This window comes from Cervus canadensis, chromosome 7 (assembly GCF_019320065.1).
Source record: "Cervus canadensis isolate Bull #8, Minnesota chromosome 7, ASM1932006v1, whole genome shotgun sequence".
In the NCBI taxonomy this organism is placed as follows: Eukaryota; Metazoa; Chordata; class Mammalia; order Artiodactyla; family Cervidae; genus Cervus; species Cervus canadensis.
Genome location: NC_057392.1, coordinates 26505688 through 26525571, shown reverse-complemented (window position 1 = coordinate 26525571; position 19884 = coordinate 26505688). Strand labels below are relative to the sequence as shown.

At 43.3% G+C, this 19884-nt stretch overlaps 2 long non-coding RNA genes across 2 annotated transcripts in view; both read right to left on the bottom strand.

Annotated features, from left to right (window-relative positions):
• The window catches only part of LOC122445216, a 35702-nt gene extending 25399 nt beyond the window's left edge, over positions 1 to 10303 (bottom strand). Inside the window, exons 1-2 of the long non-coding RNA XR_006270478.1 lie at positions 10255 to 10303; positions 10045 to 10143 (exon numbers count right to left, since the gene is read on the bottom strand). This is a non-coding gene — a long non-coding RNA (uncharacterized LOC122445216). The remainder of the gene's footprint in view (positions 1 to 10044; positions 10144 to 10254) is intronic.
• An 86-nt stretch (positions 10304 to 10389) lies between these two features.
• LOC122445088 lies at positions 10390 to 19867 on the bottom strand. The gene is made up of 3 exons (XR_006270444.1): positions 19762 to 19867; positions 17059 to 17164; positions 10390 to 10417 (listed from the first exon to the last, which is right to left on the bottom strand). It is a non-coding gene; the product is annotated as an uncharacterized LOC122445088 (long non-coding RNA).
• Between the last annotated feature and the right edge of the window lie 17 nt (positions 19868 to 19884).

Here is a 19884-nt window from a genome sequence, read left to right as displayed (position 1 = left end):
GTTTGATCCCTGATCCGGGAAGATCCCACAAGATGTGGAGCAACTAAGCCCGTGTGCTGCAACTACTGAGCCTGCCGCGTCGCAGCTACTGAAGCCCGCTCACCCTAAAGCCCATGCTCTGCTTCAAGAGAAGTCACCTCAATGAGAAGTCCATGCACCGCAACGAGAGTAACCCCCGCTCTCTGCAACTAGAGAAAAGACCCAGCACAGCCATAAATAAATAAGGAAAATCATTTTAAAATACGTATACAAAGTTATTGTCCAAACATATTACATAGGTTTAACAAAATTCTTCTTATGTCTGTACTTAAGTGATTTTACTGTGTTAGTATTAAACAGTTACAGGACACAGTATGATACTTCATTTCATAGTCAGTCACGGCTATAGAAATACAATCCAGAGAAGAAATTATACTTTGAAAGGCCTTTGCATTTTTCTTTAAAATATTTCAAATTAAATACTATTTTAAGAGCTGAAGTTTGCAATGGACTAAAAGTTAGCCTGGGTTGGGGATGTGGTGAGGTGAGGCCTCGTGTGGGATTCTGTTTCTCGTTATTATCACCCTCACTGCAAAAGGACATGGCTCCATGGAGAACTGATGTCAACTATTAATGGCTTCATTGACTCAGCCATATTATTAGCTTTATTCTGTGGTATAAGTATTTCACATGAACAAAGAAATTTTTAGTTGCTCTCTTTGTGATGTTAAATCTTTAGTCTCATTTATCAATACCTGGAGGTGCAATGAAGGTAGTCATTGAGCCCTTCAGTGTAGAAATGGATTTGGTTGGTTTTTTTTTTTCCTTTTTTTGATCCCAGTATGTTTTGATTGGAAATGTCCTTGCAGTGAACTTCTGTTTCCGTGAGGTAGAGTGGGCCTTCAGCACTTGAAATCAAAGGAGCCACAACTAAGGCAGTATGAACTGGTTTGAATACACACGTGTTACAAGCGTGAAAACCGGCAGTAGAAAGATCAGCCAGGAGAGGAGTATTGCAAAGTTCAATCAAAGTAAACATGAACGGGAAGAAGGAGCAAGGGAGGCAGAGGCAGGAAAGGACCGATGGAAAGAAATGGACATTTGGATATTAAACGGGCAGTTAGGGTTCCTGGTCTCAGAGGTGGGCCCCCAAATGTCTCTAAGCATGAGGATAACCATACAAACAGGAGAGTGATGGATCATACAGGGAGCAGATGGTCCCCTTGGGTCCTCCTGCAAAGAACTGACTTTGGCCACCTTGAAAACAGATAGGGATGAAGGTGAAATGGACAATTACAACTTAAACTTTAGATACTTCTCCACAAATCCATGTCCCCAGAAAAGACCACTGGAAGCATAGGGAATATATAAAGAATGAAATCAGATGCTCTGAACACTCAACAAGCGCCCTCCCCCTCCACCTCCTACTCACTCCTCTAAATAAGAAGGCATGCATGGATATACAGAGCCTTTGGGGGCTGTTGGAGAGCACCCAAGATGCTTTATTTTCCTGCACACATGCTTTCAACCTATTTGGAAAATATTCTACTTTGAGAGAATGTTTCTTACTTTTAAATCTACCACATAATTTTTAATAAAACAAAAACCACTCAGTATATAGTTGTGTGTAGTTTTTCTTTGTCTGTTTTTGCTTTGCCACGCTGTTCTGCATGTGGGGTTTTAGTTCCCCAACCAGGGATGAAACCTGCACCCTCTTGCAGTGGAATCTCAGAGTCTTAACCACTGGACCTCCAGGGAGGTCCTGTAGTATTGTTTTCTAATATAAAAGAAAGCTACAGATCTTAGGATATTTTATTTTGGATTGCACCTTTGGAGATAAATCGAACACAAGCACAGGGTTGTTAGTTTCATTCAAGGGAAGGTGGGGACATACACCCCTGGCCATGTTTTAATGCACACACTAGCCGCACGGTACACAAAAGCTGCTCCCATTAGTGGTGACTGCCTTTGGAGTGACACTTCTGGATCTCCAATTTAAGAAGCGTCTTCCTACTTTTGAGTGTTGATAGGAGAGGGCGATGGCAACCCACTCCAGTACTCTTGCCTGGAAAATCCCATGGACGGAGGAGCCTGGTGGGCTACAGTCCATGGGGTCGCGAAGAGTCGGACACGACTAACGAACTTCACTTCCACTTTTCACTTTCATGCTTTGGAGAAGGAAATGGCAACCCACTCCAGTGCTCTGGTCTGGAGAATCCCAGGGACGGGGTAGCCTGGTGGGCTGCCGTCTATGGGGTCACACAGAGTCGGACACGACTGAAGCAACTTAGCAGCAGCAGCAGCAGCAGCAGGAGTTTCGTGTTATTTCCAAGGCAATCCCTTGAAAAAATTCCTATTGATATTTTTAGAATTACTTATCATGGGAAAATTTAAATATGTAGAAAAGTACACAGACTCATACGATGAACCCCAGTGACCCAGATTCAACAATTATCAGCTCAAGGTCAACTTGTTTCATCTATGCCCTCACCCACTTCCCACCCTGTGGCATCATTTAGAAGCAAATCCTGACACCATATCATTTCAGGCATCAATATTTCAATATGTAACTCTAAAGACAGAGACTTTTTTAAATTATTTTTTAAATAAAATATTATTCTAAAATAATAATATTTTTTATTTTGTATTGGGGTATACTGATTAACAGTGTTGTGATAGTTCTAGGTGAACAGTGAAGGGACTCAGCCATACATATACATGTATCCAATCTCCGCCAAACTCCCCTCCCATCCAGGCTGCCACATAATATTTTTTTTTCAATCTTGAAAACACTTTAATAATAGCCTATTGTGCCTAGTATAAAGACAAGAATTTTAGTATTTTTCATTTTAAAAGACTTTTATCAAACTATAGTTGATTTGCAATACTACATTAGTTTCAGGTATAGAACATAGTGATTCAATACTTTTATAGACTGTTATTGTCCAGTCACTCAGTTGTGTCCAGCTCTGCAAACATTTGTCCTTCCCAGCATATTGTACGTTGCAGCACATTAGGCTTCCCTGGCCTTCACCATCTCCCGGAGCTAGCTCAAACTCATGTCCATCGAGTTGGTGATGCCATCCAACCATCTCCTCCTCTGTCTTCCCCTTTTCCTCCTGCCTTCAGTCTTTCCGAGCATCAGGGTTTTTTCTAATGAGTTGGCTCTTTGCATCAGGTGCCACATAATATTGAGCAGAGTTCCACATGCTACACTGTAGGGACAAGGACTCTTTTTAAAACAAAACATATCCACAGTTCCATTTTTGTTCCTAAAGGTTATTTCATAATTTCAAATACAGTCAGCATATGGTATAGTCAGTAATTCAAACCAGATCACTTTTTGGGGAAAGCTCTCATTTTGCACCAACAGTAAGACAATGTGGTCTGCCTTCCTGTCTGCCGAAGGAAGGGATACAAGTTTAAACAAGGAGGTGCATGTATGCTAAGTCACTTCAGTCGTGTCCAGCTTTGCGATCCCATGGACTGTAGCCCACCAGGCTCCTCTATCCTTGGGGATTCTCCAGACAAGAATACTGGAGTGGGTTGCCATGCCCTCCTCCAGCGGATCTTCCCGACCCAGGGATCGAACCCACATCTCTTATGTCTCCTGCGTTGGCAGACAGGTTCTTTACCTCTATCACCACCTGGAAAGCCCAAAATGAGGAGAAGGGTGGCCAAAGGAGAATATGATTGTATCTCAATTTGTGAGGACTCTGATTGCAGGTCAAGGGTAGATTAAACAACCATAGAAGGGCCCTGTATCCCAATAGTAGTGGAGCGTCTCAGGAGACTGAATGGCGCTGAGGAGGTGAGCTTGGCCCCAGAGGGGACCAAACTGGGAAACAAAACGAGTCACTCCAGGGTGTCCTCTTTCTCAGACAACTCCTCTCTCCCCGCTAGACCTCTAGGCTACTCCTTCCTCAGGAGTAAAGACACGCAACGCTAAAGTTCTTGTTTTCCTCCTTCTCTGTACTAGAAAGGCAGCTCACACTGAGATGGGAATATGTTAATTATCATTGCAAGTTTCCAGGAAAAGGGGCTCCAATTGGGCCAGTTTGGGTTAAGTGGCCATTCTCGGTCCAAACACCAGTGGCTGAGGCAGTGGGACGCACGTTACAGACATGGGCCGTGTGTTTGTTAAGCAGGGCTTACCCATGGGGTCTGGCAGGTGGGCAGAATCTCTGAGAGGTGGCCAAGGACCACTACCCACGGGCTGGGTCATTGCCCAGAGGTGTGGAAAGCAAGGGTATCTCTAGAGCTAAGGGATCCACGTGGACCACTGCCCGCAGGTGGGAGGGCAGGTCTCTCTCCCCACGTGACCACAGGGCAGGTAGTCCTCCCCAGGGGAAGGGTGCCGTTTGGGCTGGGCTGTCAGATCCAACAGATCCTCGCTTCCCTCCCCCTCAGCAGGGTTTCAGAACAAAGAATCACCTGCAGTTTCTTCTCCGGGGATCCCAAGGTGAGCCTGTGAGCAAAGGCTTGATCTGCCTCTAGTTCAGTCCTGTCCCATGGCGGGGCAGTGGGGGGTGTGTGCAGGAGAAAATACTTCAACTGCTATGTCTCCAGCCCAACACAGGTGAGACTCCTCGACATGAAAACAGGGCTGAGACAGGTAAAGATGAGGGCACAGTGTCAGATGTGGAGATGAAACACAGCGGGAAGCTTAGAAGGAATTAAAACTAATTGAGCGGAAGTAACTAGACAGCAAGGCCTTCATCTTGATCTTTCTTTCCTTCCTACTTCTTCCTTCCTTCCTTCCTTTTTCCCTCCCTGTTTGCCTCCCCCTCTCCCCTCCCTCCCTGCTTTCCTTTTTTTTTTTCCCTTCTTTCTTCAGTGTTCCTTAACCTGTGTTTTGAGGACCTTCGGCATAAAGATCACTTGTCAGCTCATTGAAGATTCAGACTCTAAACTTCCTTCCTGGATATTCAGTTTGGCAGCGTTGGGGCCCGGCCTGGGAACCTGCTTTTTTAACAAGTCGGGAGATTCTGACGCGCAACGAGTATGAGAACTGCTTGCTGTGGACAGGAACCCCAGTCAAGTTGCCTCCAGAATGTTCCATTCATTCTTCTGCCTTTGACCAAGATGACTTTTCCCAATATAATTGCTCACATGTCTGTGGTGGTGGTGGTGATGAGTGTAACCAGCACGCCACAGTTGTCAGTGAAGGCATTTAAGTCTACACCCTAAATACCCCTCCTCCTGCCCCGGGAGCCGCCCTAAACAGCTGTCTGTCTCAAGAAAAGCTCAGGAAGTTCTCCTGGGCTCCCAGTCACACCACCATCCCCCCAGTGTGTTTTTTCCCCTCCATCTGACATACTAATATTCTTGGACATGGCATTGGTATTGTGAGTAGACGAATAGAATAATTATGCTTTGAAATTGTACATTGCAATTTTGGAAACCTGAGTTAATGTAACAGTATCTTGATGTGTATATCAAAGCACCTTGTTTGGGAAACATTCTCTCACATTTAGAAAGTACAATGGTCTTTGTAGCCAGTGGTCTAATGGTTAAGACTTCACCTTCCAATGGAGGGGGTGTGGGTTCAGTCCCTGATCAGGCAGCTAAGATCCCACATGCCCCAAGGCTAAGAAACCAAAAACATAAAATCAGAAGCAATATTGTAACAAATTCAATAAAGACTTTAAAAATGGTTGTATAAGAAATCTTAAAAAAAAAAGTACGATGGCTACAAGGAATATCAGAAGTGAGGCAATCTGTTGGTGCAACAGGCTGGTCCTGAAAGAATTATCTCTTATAATTTCTCCTTTTGACAAAAACAGAGTTGTTGAAATACAATTTATGTATCATAAATGTCACTCATTATAAGGATACAGTTGACTTCAGTTTTAGTGAATTTATACATTTATGTACCAACAGCACAATCTGGTGTTTCAACACTTCCATTGACCTGAAAAGTTGCCTTTGCCTGTTTGCTTCCTACTCCCACCTGTGGCCCCAGCAATGCCGATCCACCTTGTCTCTATAATTTTGCATTTGATAGAAATTTTGTCTAAGTGGAATCATCCAGTGTGCAGTCTTTGCATCTGACTACTTCACTTAGTGAAAGCTTCTGAGATCCATATAGGCTGTTCTGTAGATCAGAAGTTTGCTATTTTTTATTGCTGAGTAGTATTCCACCAGGCAGATCCACTCAGTCTCTTGATTTGCTCTCAACTCTCAGAAACAGAATGTTTTCACATTGGTATGGTTGGAGGCTTCCCAGGAGTAGAAACTCCAAGCCTGGACAATTCCTTCCTGCCTCTGCGTTGTCAGTTGAGTAAACCCGCACATCCCTTTGATTGTGCGAGCTGGCAGAGAATATGAGAGGATGGTTTTCTTAGTGTGGGTTCAATACTCAGCTGGTGTTCTCAGATTTCAACTAAAGATATCTAATATTCAGTGAAAAATCATTGTATGTCTTTTTTTATTTAAATTTTTTCCAATTATTTTTTATTTATTTAGTTTTGGTTGCATTGGGTCTTTGTTGCTGCTCACAGGTTTTCTCCAATTGTGGCGAGCAGGGGCTACCCCCTCGTTGTGGTGTGCTGGCTTCTCATTGCAGTGGCTTCTCCTGTTGCGGAGTACAGGCTCTAGGCACACGAACTTCAGTAGTTACAACACGCAGGTTTAGTAGTTGCAGTTCTTGGCCTCCAGAGTGCTGGTTCAGCCGTGGTGGAGCACAGGCTGAGTTGCTCCTCGGCATGTGGAATTTTCCCGGACCAGGAATCGAACCAGTGTCTCTCACGTTAGCAGGCAGATTCTTATCCACTGCACCACCAGGGAAGTCCTGTATATCTTTTTTTTAAAGACATCATTGTTTCCACAAGCTTTTTTCTGAAACATGCTAGTGTCATTTATCAGGTCATAGCACTTATAACATGCCTATGAATTTGATCACAATTTTATATGTATTTTACCATAAGAAGATCAATATAAAACCACGTGCCACATATTTTATAGTTACTTTGATTGTTCAGTTCACAAGATCGGGCTGCAGCCCCTAAACCTGGTAAAAACTTGATATTCTGTGGACGTGCTCTATGCATCTATTTTCGAGTGCATATTCTCTGGTTCAGATATCTTTGTGAGTATACTGCTTTGGAATTATCCACTCAGCTTCCGAGGCATTCTCCAAACACTTTCTGACATAGCCAACATTCCGGGGTATTTGAGGGAGAGCTGAAGCTGAAGCCCTCACCCCACCATCCATTTCCAGCTGCACAGCTGAGCAGCCCAAAGAGGAAAAAGCATCTAGTGGTTTAGAGAATTTAGTTCAGTTTGCCCTGGAGGTCTTTATTTTTAACAGTATGATTAACAATATTTCTGACAACACAGGAAATTAGACACATGTTTACTAGGTGCTTCTTTTGAAAGAGGCACAATGCTAAGGTAACAAAGCAAAGATTTATATACTTCATTCATTAAAAAGAAATTTCAGCACCAACTATGTGCTCAGTGGGGTAGGAGACACAAAGCTGAGTGATTCTCAAATTCAAGGAATGACAGCATACAAGAGGAGATGTGACTTCAGTGTTATTCCTTAGCTGATTTGTGTTTGCTCATGAACTTTCAACATCTACATGATCTTTCTTTGGTTTCGTTGTTCAGTTGCTTAGTTATGTCCCACTCTTTGTGACCCCATGGACTACAGCACACCAGGCTTCCCTGTCCTTCACTATCTCCTAGAGTTGGCTCAAATTCATGTCCATTGAGTCGATGATGCCACCCAACCACATCCTCTGTTGCCCTCTTCTTATCCTTCCCTCAATCTTTCCCAGCATCAGGGGCTTTTTCCAATGAGTTTGCTGTTTGCCACAGGTGGCCAAAGTATTGGAGCTTCAGCTTAAGCATCAGGCCTTCCAATGAATATTCAGGGTTGATTTCCTTTAGGATGGACTGGTTTGATCTTGCTGTCCAAGGTTTGCTTTGGTTTTAGTTTCTGCATTACTCTAGAGACAGAAATCTTTTGCTTCACCAGAATACAAGTTTCTTTGCAATCAGAAGAGCACAAGTTAAGTGGATCCCATTGTTTTCTGAGGATGCATCTAGACATGTTTGCAGTTTAGGAGATCTTTCATCTTAACCTTGATGATACAAAACTTCTGTAACCATCACAGAGGACACACCAAATATTGAGAACAACTTGGGGGCTGATTATGCCTCTGCTGTTAACTAGCAAGGTGACCTTTGGCACCTACTTCAATGTCCCTGGGGCTTTGGCTATTTCATCTGGAGGAAAGGCATGTCAATAAGACTTTAGGTTCTTTATAGCAAGAGGATACCATGAGGCTTTTTTCACTGAGGACCCAAATTCCTGTCTAACCCATGTCTAATAATTACTGCCAGGTAAGCTTCCTAAGTGGGCTTCCCTGATGGGCTGTAGTCCATGAAGTCACAAACAGTCAGACACGACTTAGTGATTACACAATAACAGCCTTTGTGACTCAGCTGGTAATGAATCCGCCTGCAGTGAGGGAGACCCAGGTTCCATCCCTGTGTTGGGAAGATCCCCTGGGGAGGGGAAAGGCTAACTACTTCAGAATTCTGGCCTGGAGAATTCCATGGACTATACAGTCCATGCGGTCGCAAAGAGTTGGACACGACTGAGTGATTTTCACTTTGACTTTAAGGCTTTATGACTTTTCCATTCGTTGGGTTTTATACATCTTTTCTTTCCATCAGTTAGTAATGGAGCAAAGTAAACACATTGACATGATTGAAGTCTTAAATACTGACTTTGATGGGGGTATTAATGAGAAAATTAACTTTCATATTTCATGGTTTAGTCGCTCAGTCATGTCCAACTCTTTGCGACCCCATGGACTGTAGCCTACTAGGCTTCTCTGTCCATGGGTATTCTCCAGGCAAGAATACTGGGGTGGGTTGTCATGCCCTCCTTCAGGAGATCTTCCCAACCCAGGGGTCGTACCCATGTCTCCTGCACTGCAGGCAGATTCTTTACGTCTGAGTCACCAGGGAAGTCCATAGACATACATATATCCCTTTGTACCATGAAAATGAGAAAATCAAGCCATTAACGTAGGCAAATTAGAAGACTTTTGGGTTTCAGTGTCATTTCTTCCATTCTCTGCCAACCTTCAGTTTCAAGACTGGTAGACCAGGAAGAAGGTAACAGATTATACTATGTCTCAGTGCCTTGCTGTTATTAAATAAAGGAAAGATAAAAATCCCTGTCTTCATAATGTAAAAAGTAGTATTTGTTCATCCTTTATGGTTTAATGATAAATTTCTTAGATAACTACAAAACCTGGGATGAAGTCTTTATGAAGAACAAACCATGATAAAACACCAAAATCATAAAAATTTTAAAATTCTCTACAATTTGATACTGCGAGGACACATGAAATGATGGGCTTAGTCGGGAAGGGCACGCCCTTACACTCAGGCTCACCTCTTGACTGGCTCTCACCCTCAGGCAGAAAAATTAAAACATGAGGCCATTTGTAAAACTTGGAGACTTAAGTACAACCATCAGGCGGGGCTGCCTTTGCCTGGGGTACGGAAGCGGACCCCAGATTATCAGTTCATCAGAGAGGGCTTCCTTGGCACCACAGTACTCCATTTACAGACTGGTTGGCTTCCCCACCCCCACTCCCAGTTCACCTCCCCCTTGGACTTTGCAGGAAGTAAAAAGGAAGCAGCTCAGGGTGCTCCACATTCTGAATTTTTAAACCATTTTTCCTAACACTCAGCCTTGGTCAGCAGGCAGTATGCCTTCTAAGGTAACACTGGGGGACTTCCCTGGTGGTTCAGTGGTGGAGGAGGTACTTTGCAGCATGGAGGCATGGGTTTGATCTCTGCTGGAGGAACTGGAATCCTACACACCTTAGGGCAGCTGGGTCCCCATGCCTCAGTTTGCTGAGCGCATGAATCATACAGCTAGAGAGTCTGTGTGCTGCAGCAAAGACCCCATGTGCTGCAACTAAGACCCAACACTGCCAAACGAATAAATATTAAAAAAAAATAAGTAAAGGTAATACTGGGAACATGCAACCAAATGTCTGGTTGACATGTACTAAGAGCTGTCGCTTTTCCTACCTGCAATAACCGAGTCCTCACCATCCCATTGCTACCTCAGTGCTGCAGTTGAGCTTCCTTAGGTCCTGTCACCCGTATCTTCCTTCCAGGTACCCAACTCTGTATTAGGTATGACCAGAGTCAGTTGCCAGTGCCAGAAAGCACAAAATAACAGACACTTCAGCAATCGTAGTGGGGCCTTCCTGGTGGCTCAGTCAGTAAAGAACTCACCTGCCAATGCAGGAGACAAGGGTTTGATTCCTGGGTCGGGAAGATCCCCTGGAGAAGGAAATGGCAAGCCACTCCAGTATTCTTGCCTGGAGAATCCCACAGACAGAAGAGCCTGGTGGGCTACAGTTCATGGGGTGGCAAACAGTCAGACACCACTGAGCGACTGAAAAACAACAAGGCAAGTGTGTTATTTTTCTCGCGACTGCTGTAGCAAATTACCACAATCTCAGCGACTGGCTTAAAACAACACACATTCACTCTGTTACACAGTTCCAGAGCTCTGAGTCTGAAATGAGAATTCTGCAACTAAAATCCAAGTTCATGAGCTCCTTCCGGAGGCTCCAGGGGAGAGACTGTTTCCTTGCCTTTTCCAGTTTCTATGGGCATTTCTAGAGCCTATATTCTTTGGTTTATGGCTCTTTTTTCCATTTTCAAGGTGCATCTCTCCAACCTTAGCTGCTTCCATCAGTGCACCCCATTTTCCAGTATCTGAGGTTCTGACCTCCCTCTTCTAAGGACCCTTTTAATTACCTTGAGTCCACCTGGGAAATCCAGGCTAATCTCCCTGCTTCAACTTGCTTGACTTAATGACAGCTGAAAAGTCTCTCTGTCAGGTAACACATTCTTCTAGACTTTCTGCACGTTTTTTGTTTATTTAATTTAGAGACTTATCTTGCATGTATTTTGTTTGCCTGTTTCTCACAGCTGCAATCATATTACAGATAAAATTCTGAATTCTTCAATTTTCATTTGAGCACAACTATTTTTCTATGTTAGCATATGATCTGCATAACCATATTATTTAGCTTCTGACATCAATTTCTGCAAACATAATTTATATAAAATAAAACATATCCACCATGCATATGGAAGTCTGGAGTGCTGCAGCCCATGGGGTCGCAAAGAGTGGACACAATTGAGCGACTGAACCACCACCATGGATGTACAGTTTGAGGAGCTTTAAAGCTTTAACATGAATAACCCGTCTATCTCCCACTCAAGATAAAGATTATTTCCTTCATCTTAAAAAGTCCCTCCTACCTGTAGTCAGCCCCCCAATCACCTCACAGGTATCCACTGATCCATTTTATGTCTCCACTGCTTGGTTTTTGCCTGTGTGCAACTTATGTTAAGTATGTAGTCTTAAGAGTCGGCTTCTTCTGCTCAGCGTGTCTTAAGATTCATCCTTGCTGTTGCTTGTGTCAATAACTTGTTTTTTTGTATGGATAAGTAGTGGTCTACTGTGCTGACATACTATCTGTGTGTCCACTCATCACTTAATGAAAATTTCAGTCACTTCCAATTTTTGTCTATTATGAATAATGTTACTATGAACATGCAAGTACAAGTCTTTGTGTAAACACACGTTTTCATTTTCTTGGGTAAACACCTAGGATCATGTTACACCATATCAGAAGTGTATGTTTAGCTTTACAAGAAATTGCCAAATTGTTTTAAAACCGTTTTACAAAATGTTTGTTTCATTTTGCATTCCCATCAGCAAGTGAAGGTCCCAGTTTCTCCACAACCTCACCCACACTTGGTATAGACGAACTCTTTCATTTTAGCCATGCTTATTGCATAGTATATCTTGGTGTGATTTTTTTTGGTTCTCTTTGGTCATGCCATACAGCCTGTGGGATCTTCATTCCCTGACCAGGGATGGAATCCATGCCTGGTGAATTGGAAGCATGGAGTCTTAACCCCTGGACCACCAGGGAAGTCTCTCTTGGCATGATTTTAATTTGCATTCCCCTAATAGTTAAAGGTGCTGATCATCTTTTTTTTTTTTTTTTTTTAATAATTATTTTTATTTGCCTGCGCTGGGTCTTAGTTGCAGTATGTGGGATCTAGTTCCCTGGCCAGGGATCGAACCTGGGCCCCCTGCATTGGGAGCACAGAGACTTAGCCACCGGACCACCAGAGAAGTCCCAAGATGCTGATCATCTTTAAGTGTGCTTATTGGCTATTCATATTTTCTCTCTTGTGAAGTGCCTACTGAAGTTTCTTGACCATTTATTAATATGGTTGTTTGTTAGGCAATACAAATCCTCCAACTTCGTTCTTCTTTTTCAAAATTATGTTGGCTACTTTGGGTTCTTTGTGTTATCATAAAAATTTTTTAATTAGTTTGTCCATTTTTATCAAAAAGGCTACTGAGTTTATTGAAGAGGGTTGCATCAAGTAGAAGAATGGACATTTAATGATATTTAGTCTTGTACTCCAAAAACATGGAAAATTTCTCCATCAATTTGGTTATTCTATTACTTTTGATAGCTTATGGTGAAAGATGTTGGATTTGTGATCTCCAAAGAAGAAGATTTAGCTTTGGGACCAGGGACCAGGCTTGATCACTCAAGAGCTATTGTTTAGCAGAATTTTATTAAAGTGAAAAAAGAGAGAGAAAGCTTTTGATATAGACATCAGAAGGGGGACAGAGAGTGCCCCCACTCGCTACTCTTATCAAGGCCTTCTATACTTTTACCAGATCCATGCCCCAACAAATCCTGAAAGATGATGCTGTGAAAGTGCTGCACTCAATATGCCAGCAAATTTGGAAAACTCAGCAGTGGCCACAGGACTGGAAAAGGTCCGTTTTCATTCCAATCCCAAAGAAAGGCAATGCCAAAGAACGTTCAAACTACCGCACAATTGCACTCATCTCACATGCTAGTAAAGTAATGCTCAAAATTCTCCAAGCAAGGCTTCAGCAATACATGAACCGTGAACTTCCAGATGTTCAAGTTGGTTTTAGAAAAGGCAGAGGAACCAGAGATCAAATTGCCAACATCCGCTGGATCATCAAAAAAGCAAGAGAGTTCCAGAAAAACATCTATTTCTGCTTTATTGACTATGCCAAAGCCTTTGACTGTGTGGATCACAATAAACTGTGGAAAATTCTGAAAGAGATAGGAATACCAGACCACCTGACCCACCTCTTAAGAAACCTATATGCAGGTCAGGAAGCAACAGTTAGAACTGGGCATGGACCAACAGACTGGTTCCAAATAGGAAAAGGAGTACGTCAAGGCTGTATATTGTCACCCTGCTTATTTCACTTACATGCAGAGTACATCATGAGAAATGCTGGCAATCAAGATTGCCGGGAGAAATATCAATAACCTTAGATATGCAGATGATACTACCCTTATGGCAGAAAGGGAAGAGGAACTAAAAAACCTCTTGATGAAAGTGAAAGAGGAGAGTGAAAAAGTTGGCTTAAAGCTCAACATTCAGAAAACTAAGATCATGGCATCTAGTCCCATCACTTCATGGGAAATAGATGGGAAAACAGTGGAAGCAGTGTTGGACTTTATTTCTTGGGGGCTCCAAAATCACTGCAGGTGGTGACTGCAGCCATGAAATTAAAAGATGCTTACTCCTTGGAAGGAAAGTTATGACCAACCTAGATAGCATATTAAAAAGCAGAGACATAACTTGGCCAACAAAGGTTCGTCTAGTCAAGGTTATGGTTTTTCCAGTGGTCATGAATGGATGTGAGAGCTGGACTGTGAAGAAAGCTGAGTGCCGAAAAATTGCTGTTTTTGAACTGTGGTGTTGGAGAAGACTCTTGAGAGTGCCTTGGACTGCAAGGAGATCCAATCAGTCCATCCAAAAAGAGATCAGTTCTGGGTGTTCACTGGAAGGACTGAAGCTGAAAGGATGCTGAAGCTGAAACTCCAATACTCTGGCCACCTGATGTGAAGAGTTGACTTATTGGAAAAGACCCTGATGCTGGGAGGGATTGGGGGCAGGAGGAGAAAGGGACGACAGAGGATGAGAAGGCTGGATGGCATCACCGACTCGATGGAAATGAGTTTGAGTAAACTCCGGGAGTTGGTGATGGACAGGGAGGCCTGGTGTGTTGCAATTCATGGGGTCGCAAAGAGTCGGACTGAGTGACTGAACTGAACTAAACTGCCCCAACATACATCTTAAATTAATAAGATTAGAACTAACAACAGAAAGGTTTTATCAGACCCACTCCCACAACATAGCCTGGAGATAACAAGATTAGTCAGAAGGTTCTTGCTAAGGAGAAACAAGTCCTCAGGCAAGATACATTGTTATACTAAGTCAAAGCAATATAGAAAAAAACTTTGTCCCTCCCCCTCCCCGCCATGGGGTGGGAATTCCCACCCCATGCTTTATTATTTATTTACAGTTATTATTTATTTACAGTTAAAGCGAGTCACATGTGCGAACACCTGTAAAATACAGCCTAGGTCTGCCCTTCCCACTTGCTGATTTCTTGTCAGGATTTTTCTGGCTATTCTTGACTATTAATTATTACAAACAAACTATATAATAAATCTGCCTGGCTCCCAAAATAAAGAGAAGATGGTATTTTTATTGGCATTGCTTTAAAATTGTAAATTAAATAGAAGAAAATTAACATTTTGGTGATGTTGAACCTTCCTATTCAAGCCCATGATGTTTTTTCTTCCTTCAAATCTACTGGTAAATCTTTTGCAAGATATTACTAGTTTTCCTCACATAGATTTTTCATATTTTTAAATGTATATGCCCGACTTGTTTTATCATTTCCTGAGCTCTTTAATCCTGACATGGCTTTTTGGAGACGATGGGATAAGAGGACTTATGGGGAGATAGCAAAATCTAAATAAATTTTTCTTATAAATATCAAGTCATTTAGCCTAATATGATTTACTGAATAATCCTCTGGTCTCTACAGATCTGTGATACGTATTCTACCATATATTAAAATATTATATACTAATAGAGTATGTGATATAATAATATTATGTACTAATATATTGGGATCCATTCTGAGCTATCCTGTCCAATAGGTCTTATGACAGAATAATGTGGTTTTAACTCTTATAGCTTTGTTATGTTTTGTGCTAAGTAGGGCTCTTTTCCCAAAATTCATAGGTTCATTAAGTTTCCTCATTAAAAACTGTATTGAGAGGAACGAATTAAACCTAAAATTTAGTTTTTATAAGACTGGACATTTTAAAGTATTTAGATTTCCTATTCAGAAATACTATACATCTCTCCATTTTTCAAAATGCTTATATCTTAATTCAGCCTTATAGCTTTATTCATGTAACTCAAGTGTATATTACATTTCAAGTATTTTAGGTTCTTATTGCTATTGAGAATATAATCCCTATTTTCATTTTATTTTCTAACTGGTTATTGCTGTTAAGTAGAAATGCTTATAGATTTTTGAATATGTAGCTGTTTGAAAATTTACAGGCACAACATACAAATGGCCAAAAAAGTGACAACTTTCATTTCTCTATAAATTAACCCAGTTTAGCTCTCTAGCAATCATTTCTACTGAGGATGGGAAAAAAATCAGTCTCACTATTCAGCTGGAACTCAACTGACAGTGTCTTGCCTTCTCCCTTCACATTCTCATCTCCCTCTTGCGTTCCTGCTGAAGTCTTTTCCCTGGGATGAAAGAGGCATGGGTTCAAAAACACCCTGTACCCATAAAAACAGAAATACAGATCACTGAAACAGGAGAGCAAGTCCAGAAATAAACCCACACATCTATGACAAAGGAAACAAGAACACACAACAGAGAAGACAGTCTCTTCCATAAGCGCTGCTGGGAAAGCTGGACAGCTACACGTAAAAGAGTGAAATTAGGGGCTTCCCTGGTGGCTCCGTGGTAAAGAATCTGTCTGCCAATGCAGGACACTCAGGTTCGATCCCTGAGTCTGGGAAAATCCCACATGCCACAGAGCGACTAAATCCAAGCACCACAACTACTGAGCCTGTGCTGTAGAGTCTGGGAGCCACAGTGACTGAGCCTGAGCACCCTAGAGCCTGTGCTCCACAAGAGAAGCCCCCAAAATGAGAAGCACCTCGTCACACACCACAAGAAATGAGACCCTGCTTGTCACAACTAGAGAAAAGCCCACACAGCTACAAAGACTCAGCACAGCCAAAGTAAAATAAATAAAAAAATTTTTAAAGTGTTTAAAAAAAGAAGAGTGAAATGAGAAGACTCCCTAACACTATACATAAAAAGAAACTCAAAATGGATTAAAGACCTAAACGTATGGCTGGATACTACAAAACTTACAAAGGAAAACATGGGCAGGACACTCTGACATAAATTGCAGCAAGATCTTTTTTGACCCATCTTCTAAGAGTAATGAAAACAAAAACAAAAAATGAACAAATGGGACCTAATTAAACTTAAAAATCTTTTGCACAGCAAAGGAAACCATAAACAAAATGAAAAGATAACTCTCCGGATTCGAGAAAATACTTGCAAATGAAGCAACTAATAAGGGATTTATCTCCAAAACATACAAACAGCTCATACAGCTCCATATTGAAAAAGCAAACAACCCAATAAAGAGTCTTAACCACTCTACCACCAGGAAAGTTCCAATAACCCTAAATATTTTTGTGGTATACATATTTTTTTTTACTAAAAAAACTTTCCAGGTGGCACAGTGGTAAAGAATTCACCTGCCAATGCAGGAGACGCAGGAGCCACAGGTTCAGTCCCTGGGTGGGGAAGATCTCCTGGAGGAGGACATGGTAACTCACTCCAGCATTCCTGCCTGGAGGATCCCAGGGACAGAAGAGCCTGGCGGGCTACAGTCCATGGTGTCACAGAGTCAAAGGTAGAGCCTAATTCCCCTTCCTTCTAGTGTGGGCTAGAATTAGCGACTCTCTTCTAGCGGACAGAAGAAATGTAATGAGAGAAGTCAGGCCACACAAGCCACTCTGGCTCGATGCTTGCTCTCCCAGTTCTCATCTGTTCTGGGAGAAGTCAGCTGTGTGGGCTCCCTAGCCGCCTATGAAGAGTCCTACCTGATGAGGCCTCCAGCCCACAGCCACGTGAGGGAGCCATCTTGGATCTTCCAGCTTTAGTCAAGTCTTCGGATGACTGTGGCCCTGACATCACGACTTCTACTACCTGAGACATTAAGCCAGAAAAATCCAATGAAGCTGCTCCTAAGTTCACGACCCAATTTAAACTACTAACTGTTGGGGTAATTTGTTATGTACAGTAGATACTAATATAGGGAGCTTTGGAGCTGCAATTGTCCCAAACTGGGGTGAGGGAAAGAGGTCTTTATGCCCCAAATTGACTAGTCTTTACATATGGGCTGTCCCCACCACCATCCAAGGGACCACAACTTTGGGGAAAGCAGTTTTCTCCAACTGAGAGTAAGTATTGAAGAGTGACTTAAATGAGAGATGCTGAAAGCAATACTCTAAGTCAGGGAACATGTCCTTCAGTCCTGAAAGAAGGGTCTGAACAGAGCATCACAGCGTCCACTAAAAGATGTTCAGTGAGCCCTCTCCTCTAGTCCCAGAGAGGCACTAAGGTCACGGCTGAAAACAACACCTTACCCCATCTTCTAACAAAAGATGCCACAATCAGAGACAAGCACGTTCCCCAGGGATTAATAACAGCTTCAGATCTGGCCCAGCTTCCATGAAACACTTTTTCAATCCTCTCTGCAGTTTATATAGGAAGGCAGGGGAAGGAATCAAAGGAGGTGGCTGGCCTTGTGGAACACACAGAGTCTCTGGTGGGAAGAGATGTAATGGGGGAGGCTGTAAGATAACCTCTCCTTGATACCAGCAGGGGCTCCCAGCAGGAGAGGCAGGTGTTCCACTCCCTACTTGCAAACCTGTCTAGGCAGCATTCTTGCTGATTAATTTGTCTGTATTTCAAAAGGCAGGAAGAGGATTGAAGGGAGATGGCAAGGTGGAAACCAGAGACCGCGGGGCAGCTTCCAGTCTGGTCCTGTTGTGTGGCAAGGATGTGTGTTTCTCAAGAGTCAGAGGGACTCAGTGGCAGATAAATGGTCTCTGGCTGCCTTGCTGGACCCTCACCCAGAAGACTGGTATCCTGCTGGGAGTTGGCAGTGGGGTGATGGTCAAGATCAAGCTGGAAGTAGATCTTCCATGAAATCATACAGAGAGGACAAGGCCCTTCAGGCCTTCCCATATGTGTTATCCAAAGGGCCAGTTATTCAGAGAAGCAAGGATCCACTAAAAAATAACTCTAGCAGTGGAAGATTAGATATTTGCCTCAACAGAGAAGCCAGGCCTTGAAGAGATACTAAGGAAGTGTTTAAGAGTCAGAACCATGACTTGTACCTTTATACCCTCAGAATCTAAGGTCCCACTCAAGCCGGGAGATTGGCACTTTGACAGGGTCTGATGTTCAGTAACTGAAACCGACCAGGTCACGGTGTCACCCAAGGGGTGCTTAAGGGATAGAAGAGGTTCAAAAGAGCAGTGACTGGAGAAAAAAAAATGGACTGTTCTTTTCGGAAGCCATCACATTGAGAGCAGTTCAACGAACTGATTATACTTATAACTGCTGGAGCTAGAGCACTTCACAGTGCAGCAGGGTTGGGTGAAGATTGTGTACAACCCACACAGACGAGTGAAACACAGTCCACTTGTCTTCTGTGAACCAGAAATGTTGGGTTGCGCAACAACTATAAAGCAGGTTTGCTGAAGCCAACAAGTCTGGAATGTGTATCTTTTGTTTGTTTTCCTGTACTGTCTACTGGGATTAACACTTTACCATTTGGAAATGCTGGGTGAGACTGGCAGAGAAGGTCCCACTTCTTGAATTGCAAATAGACTAGACAGCGATTAGTAAGTCCCTAATGAATTGTCTTTAGAATTGCTGAGTTTGAGCTGCCAGGGAAGTTACCCCAGACCACAACCGAAGCCCTGGGGGGCAGAGAGGAGCTGAAAACTGAGATCTGAATATTGGGAAATACCTGTTATCAACCTTCAAAAGCAACTGTAGCTATAGCACCGTCACGGCTGTCCTAGAAAACACCTTACATTTTCATGAGTGAAGTACTCGTCAGAGTCAGGAAACCGTTTTACAGAAAAATTCTCACATGATCCTGAAAGTAACGTACTTTTAAGAAAAAAAGAAAATCGGAATCGAAGAATCTTAAAAATCAAAAAGCACTTCTTCGCTGTATTAAGTCAGGGACCAAAACAGTTAAAAATACGCCTGTCTTATTAGAAAGCCCCCTGTTTAAAACCTTGGAATTTTATGTCAATAAACGTAGTCGGCTGTTCTGCCTGGAGGCAGTCCTTCCGGAAAGCCATACGTTTCTTGTGTCCAGGTGAGGGGGCTCGCTGAGAATGAAAAAACTAGGCAGGTCCCTCTCAGCTTCGAGGTTATACATTTCCACGCACCGCCGAGACGCGCGGCACGAATATGAATATTCAACGCCTCGTCCAGGGCGCGCGTCGGTGGGAGTACCCACAAGCCCCCGCGGCCCGGCGGGGCGGGGCCAGGCCGCCCGCGCTCCCTGAAGACCTCGGTGCCCGCCGGCGGGGTGGAAGCCCGCCAATCAGCGCTTTGCAGGCTGAAAGCGCGGGGCTGTGGAAAGGGCGGGGAGGACGGCCTCATCGAGGATGGACACAAGGCCTGTGTCCTCAGCACCGCCGGAAGGAAGCGGGGGGTGGGGGGACTAGAGGCAACTAGAGGAAAGGATTAGAAGAGAAGGCAGTCTCCATTATCACCTCCTTAAAGGCAACGCGGTAGCGTAGCTCCGCTTCGCGCCGCACAGCCTGACGGGAGCCTCAGCCTGCGGGTACGGGCTGCGCCTTCGGCGCGCCTCCGGCCCCGCCCCCTCCCGCGGGGCA